Source organism: Rhinatrema bivittatum, chromosome 16 (assembly GCF_901001135.1).
Source record: "Rhinatrema bivittatum chromosome 16, aRhiBiv1.1, whole genome shotgun sequence".
Lineage (NCBI taxonomy): Eukaryota > Metazoa > Chordata > Amphibia > Gymnophiona > Rhinatrematidae > Rhinatrema > Rhinatrema bivittatum.
Window position 1 is genome coordinate 44,671,711 of NC_042630.1, and position 7,086 is coordinate 44,678,796.

Genomic DNA, 7,086 nt, shown 5'->3' on the forward strand with positions numbered 1-7,086 from the left:
GACATTGTCCGTAGAGATTTTAAATAAAGTTATTTTTTTCTCTTTCAACATGAGGTAGCCAGAAGGCACCTTCCATAAATGACACTAGGGCTCAGCATTTCTAAGGTCTCCTTTCTCTATATATGTACTGGATTCCTTTTCATGAAGTGAGTGAGATGGGACCATCCAAGTCCCATCTGACTCATCCAAGTAGAAGCATATGGCCTGATAAGTTTACTTTTATATTCCCCCTGATAAAGAACAGTGCTGAAACATTAGCTGATGTTGGGGTTATTGTGGGTTCACATTGTTTCATATACTTGTTTGCCAACATCATTGGACTTATGTTGATGATTGTCTTTTAGAGTGCATACTAAAAAACAAGAAAGCTTGTTTTTATTATATTGACTGTGTGGGATGAATGATAGAGAAGACTAGATTGTCTACCTCCACTGATGACATAAACCAGCAAAAGTTCATGAAACTGTTTAATAAATCCACATCTGGACAAGATGGATCCTGGGGTAGCCATTTTTAGAGATATGCATTCGTTTTTGCTGAAACTGTCTAATTCGGCATGGTTCAGAGGCAATGAAACAAAAAAAATTTTTTTCAAAAATTTCAGAAAAATTTGTATTTCAGGTTAACACGTACTAACCCGAAAATCAGGAGCCCACAAAAAAAAAAAAAAAGAACCACAGGAAAAACGAAGTTTCCCGTGGTTCCCCGAAAATAAAGCTCAAAATGAGACTATAAACCAGTTCACATCTCTACCATTTTGCTGTGTCTGAGGTTTTCCTCTGAACTCTCCAACTGCTGTTATGTCATGTGGTGTTTTTCTTCCTGTAAAGGGATGTTTTATACTACATTTTTCTTGGGTCTTTTACAATTAATATTCCCTCCCACATTGCTGGGGAACTTTGAGTCCTGCTTTATTTACTACAATTTATAAAGAAACATCAATGTGCAGAACAGAGAAGACAGCAGGTAAACCGTATAAATTGTAAAAATAATAAACAAGTACAGAACATGACAAGACCCTTCTCAAAACCTACAAGAAAGCTTGATATGACAGACAAGATTCATGAGGGATGTGGTACAGAGCAGGGAAGGGACTGTGAGAGGAGATCTCAGAGGAGGCAGCTCAAAAGTTGTTTTGGGATAGGAATTGGTGAGTGTGAGAGAGACAGACAGGGAGGGGACTTCATAAGAACATAAGAACATGCCATACTGGGTCAGACCAAGGGTCCATCAAGCCCAGCATCCTGTTTCCAACACTGGCCAATTCAGGCCATAAGAACCTGGCAAGTACCCAAAAACTAAGTCTATTCCATGTTACCATTGCTAATGGCAGTGGCTATTCTCTAGGTAAACTTAATAGCAGGAAGAGGAAGAGAATTAAATTAATTTATGGACCCTAAGGGCCAGATTTTCAAAGGGGTACACGTGTAAGATGCACGCGTACCCCCCGAAAACCTGCCCGAAGTTCCCCCTGCGTGCGCCGAGCCTATGTTGAGTAGGCTCGGCAGCACGCACAAGCCCCGGGACGCACGTAAGTCCCGGGGCTTTCCTGGAAGGGCATGTCGGGGGTATGTCACGGCGGCGCGTCATTCGGGGGCAGGGCCTTGGGCATGGTTCCGGCCTGGGGGCGTTTCGGGGGCGTGGCCAAGGCCTCTGAAACAGCTCCCGGGCCGGGGAATCAGAGGGAACGGAGACAGGCCGCGCAGTTCGGCGCGCGCAGGTTGCCGATTTTGCACAGCCTTGCATGCGCCGACCCCGGATTTTAAGGGATATGCACGGCTATGCGCGTATCTATTAAAATCCGGCGTACTCTTGTTTGCGCCTGGTGCGAGAAGAAAAGTACGCGCAGGCGTACTTTTATAAAATCTACCCCTAAGTGTTTACCATTGATCAGTGTAAGTGAAGGCCAGGTCAGACATTTTCTAAATTTCTCTATAACTAGCTGGTTATTCCCTTACCAGAGCTAGAGCAGATCAGATTGAGAGGCCCAGAACTTATTCTCCTTATGAATCCATCCCTTCTAAACTCTCAAGACAAATCTGGCACAGCAGAATACTTCCCTTAATTGTCTGTGAGACTTTTACATTTCCCAGTTGAACTGAGCACAGTCGTCTCTCTAGGTCCCTTTCTTAATGCATTTAAGACACCTGAGGAACACCAACTCCACCTGATCTCAGTGGAGGAGAGGAGGCAGCACTGCTGGACAGGTAAGGAGAAAACCCAGCAATCATTTAGCATGTGACTTTAATGCCTTCTGTGAGCTCCATTATCTCACCAGATACAATTTATTGTTTTATTCAGAAGCTTCCATTAGGCTCAGACCCTCCCCTCCAAGAGCAGCCAAGATAGATCCCTGGTGTCTTTTTTCCTACAAATATATTTTTTCCCAGAGAATATAAAATGCATTTATCATGACTGAATCTACCAAGTGTGATGGAGCCACATGGATCTGATGTATCAGGGTAGGATGGAGTTTGAAGGGACACTGATGAGTTAGAGGCAGTTCCCCCCCTTCATCAGAATATCACTTTATGCTCCTGAGATTAATGAAAGAAAGAAAGAAGGAAAAAAGATCCTCTCATAACTTTCAGTTCCTGCTGATCTTGTGTGTGAAGGTTTTAGGAAGGGCCCCTTCTTCAGAAAATCACTGAGCACTGACACTGTTTTTACAGCTGTTTTTCAAAGAGAAGTATTGTCATTTTCTATAAATGCATATACTGTAGATTTCATTAATCTGCAGCTGTGCAAAAGAATATATTGTTTATTGCTAAAAGTGCAGGCTGAAGAACCAGAGGGGTCTTGATGAACTAGGGATAGGCCTGGCAAACTGGTTATTTCCTTCACATGCACATGTTTTAAAATCTGCTTAGCTGTGCACCTTAAAGTCGACAAATTCCTAAGGAAGATATGTGATTAACGTTTGCTCATGTAACTGCTTAAAATCAGAAGCACACTTGCATGCTAGGTGTATTTTAAATATGTGTGCACTAGCACCGGATGATTTTAAATTCCTGCATATGTGCTCATGCATTCATTGCAAAGTTACCGTCCCTGTTTCTTTAGCATTCAAAGTGCCCTTTGGTCAGAGCTCACCATGCTGAAAGAAATCTCTTACTCTAGTGCTTTCCAATGAGGTGTTTAAGCTCTGCAGGGCATAAGGACTTCAACTTCCATCCCAGAGGAGATGATGGAATTCACTCCCAAGCTGTGCTCAGCAGCTTAAACATTGCATCTGATATAGAAAACAAGAGAAGAGGATTCTCTTTGGCAAGATTGTTGAATCATAAGCCTTTTTATTTCTTGTGCCTTGATTATATTGTTTAGACTTTTATTAGGTATATATATTTGCTTTATGATTGTTTTTATGTTATTGTTTATGTTGACTTTATAAATGTGTTTTATGTAATCCACACTAGACTTCCCAATGGAAGTTATGGAATATTTGAAATGTTAAAATTATGATCTGCTGCACTCTTCTCCTTCATTACACAGTGGTAAAGTCTTGGATTATTCCTTTATACATTACTATCTGCTTGCCGATAGCATGAGATCATTCTTTTTTTAATCGCTGACTTGTGCATTGTGGGTTGATATAGACATTTTAGTCTCTGTAAAGTTGTTTTACTGTAACCTGTTTCTGCCGTAGTGGTGGATTGTTTTGTTTGTTGAAACAATCTGGTTCATAAATTGTATGCAGAATATTTTGTCCCTGCTTTGGTCTACCAATAAAGCAGAAACTGAAATTATTAAATAAAACCACATGAAATATTTCCTGTAAATTAAAAGCACCTGTGGTAAACCCCACATACATTTCTCCACTCCTACAGAAATAAAAAAGTAAAAATCACCATTGAAATTTCCTCCTATGATTCCTCTCTTATATTTTCTGACCAGTCAGAATAAAGATAACTTGTAATTAAGAATAGATTAAAATATGTCAAAAGGCAACAGGGAAACTTATTTAAATTGTTCCATGGATGCTCAAAGTCCCTGTTACGAGCGCGCGCGGGCGCGGTCGTCTCGGGCGGGAGGTGAGCCCTTGGGCCACGGCAGGACCCCAGGAGGAGCCCAAGGCCACACCGTGGGAGGTGAGCTGAGCAGGCATGGTGAGCCAGGCAGGCAGGAACAGAAGCAGGGAGTCCAGCCCTCAGCCGGACCTGCATGCCCATGGTAGCCAACACGGGGAAGTTGACTAGTGAACGGTCCTCCGACTGTTCCCGGCCCTTTCGGACCCGCCGCAGGGAACGGCAATGGGCAGCAGGCCGGACAGAGGCGAGGGCAGACAGAGTCCTTAAACTGAAGACATCAGACGGGGCAGAAGCAAGACGGAGACATCAGGACAAGGGCTGAAGCGAGACACAGGAAAGGCCCAGGCGAGCAGGAACTCCGATGCTGGGATACTCACATCCGAAGCCCCTCGGCTGGCAGAAGCTCAAGAGCCCGTGGGACGAATCCCTCCTGTTGGCCACTCCAGGGCCCAACAGGACAGAAGGCTCAGGAACCAGGTCAAGGCAGAGACAGGTAGACATCCGGACAAGGGCTGAAGCAGACACTGGAGACAAGGCTGGACGGGAACATTGCACTGTCCATCAGGGCGCCCTACTCAGCCCACCCGTGGGACTGAGTCACGGACCACCCTGCCCCAGACGCGCCCTACACAGCCTAGGTAGGCTGGTCGCGGACCACGCTGAGAAGGAGGGTGCGGGGAAGACCCAGGCGAGCAGGAACTCCGATGCTGGGATACTCACATCCGAAGCCCCCTCGGCTGGCAGAAACAGGAGCAGACATCAGGCAGGGTCAGAGACCGACATCAAGGCAGAGACACTGGATATCAGGAACAGCAAGCAGCAGGAAACATGGAGGACCTGGACTGGCAAGGTTACAGACAACTGTAATGCACAATCTGCAGGCCGAAGACAAGCAGGAGTCGGAGTCACAAACCGGAGTCAAGGCAGGCTGAAGACAAGCAGGAGTCGGAGTCACGGACCGGAGTCAAGGCAGGCTGAAGACAAGCAGGAGTCGGAGTCACGGACCGGAGTCAAGGCAGGCTGAAGACAAGCAGGAGTCATAGTCACGGACCGGAGTCAAGGCAGGCTGAAGACAAGCAGGAGTCGGAATCACGGACCGGAGTCAAGGCAGGCTGAAGACAAGCAGGAGTCGGAGTCACGGACCGGAGTCAAGGCAGGCTGAAGACAAGCAGGAGTCGGAGTCACGGACCGGAGTCAAGGCAGGCTGAAGACAAGCAGGAGTCGGAGTCACGGACCGGAGTCAAGGCAGGCTGACGACAAGCAGGAGTCAGAGCCACGGAGGACCTGGATCGGGACAGGCCACAGACAACTGTGTAACCCAATCCGAAGGCAAAGACACAGTGAACAGAAAGTCCTTAAATACTGGAGGTAGAGGGCAACTCCCTGGGAGGAGCTTGCCAGGACCGCCCACCGCTGGTCCTATAACTAGGGTAGAGAGCTGCGGGCCAGCCCCTAGGGAAGGGCGTCGCCCAACAGGAAGTCCAAACACTGAGGCTGCAAGCCACCGGCACAGCTAGGCCTCTCAGGCCCTGGAGCAAGTCCTGGATGATGCGCAGGCGAGGCCCTGGCTTCAGAGCGGCCTCTGGAGGAAGGTAAGAGACCTCCTGCAGCGCAGCAGCAGGGGGGATCGCAACAGTACCCCCCCCTCAAAGAATCCCCCCCCTCACAGAGGGACCAAAAACAAAAGCCAAGCAAGAAAAGCAAACAACCACAACACACCACAAGCAAGCAACCAACCACCAACAACCACAACACACCACAAGCAAGCAAGCAACCACCAACAACCACAACATACCACAAGCAAGCAAGCAAGCAACCAACAACCACACCACAAGTAAGCAAGCAAGCAAGCAACAACCACACCACAAGTAAGCAAGCAAGCAAGCAAGCAACAACCACACCACAAGTAAGCAAGCAAGCAAGCAACCAACAACCACACCACACCACAAGCAAGCAAGCAAGCAACCACCAACCACACACCACAAGCAAGCAAGCAAGCAACCACCAACCACACACCACAAGCAAGCAAGCAAGCAACCACCAACCACACACCACAAGCAAGCAAGCAAGCAACCACCAACCACACACCACAAGCAAGCAAGCAAGCAACCACCAACCACACACCACAAGCAAGCAAGCAAGCAACCAACAACCACACACCACAAGCAAGCAAGCAAGCAACCAACAACCACACACCACAAGCAAGCAAGCAAGCAACCAACAACCACACACCACAAGCAAGCAAGCAACCACCAACCAACAACCACACACCACAAGCAAGCAAGCAAGCAACCAACAACCACACACCACAAGCAAGCAAGCAAGCAACCAACAACCAACAACCACACAGCAAGCAAGCAAGCAACCAACAACCACACAGCACAGGCAAGCAACCAAACACACACACACAGCACAGGCAAGCAAGCAAGCAAGCACACACAGCACAGGCAAGCAACCAAGCAAGCACACACACAGCACAGGCAAGCAACCAAGCACACACACAGCACAGGCAAGCAACCAACCAAACACACAGCACAGGCAAGCAACCAACCAAACACACACACACACCACAGGCAAGCAACCAACCAAACACACACACACACCACAGGCAAGCAACCAACCAAACACACACACACACCACAGGCAAGCAACCAACCAAACACACACACACCACAGGCAAGCAACCAACCAAACACACACACACCACAGGCAAGCAACCAAACACAACGAGAGACCAACCAAACCCAAGGAAACACGGGACCGAGGGAACAAGAGACAGAGCGAACGGAGACCGCGCGAGCGACACACACAAAAACCAAGAGGGAGCAAGGGAACGGAGAGCGAAGGAGCAGAGAGCAAGGGAGCGGAGAGCGAAGGAGCGGAGAGCAAGGGAGCGGAGAGCAAGGGAGCGGAGAGCAAGGGAGCGGAGAGCAAGGGAGCAGAGAGCAAGGGAGCGGAGAGCAAGGGAGCGGAGAGCAAGGGAGCGAAGGGAGAAGGAGCGAAGGGCGAGAGACAGGAAGCAGGGGAAACAACGCGGGAACGAGGAGGACGGGAACCC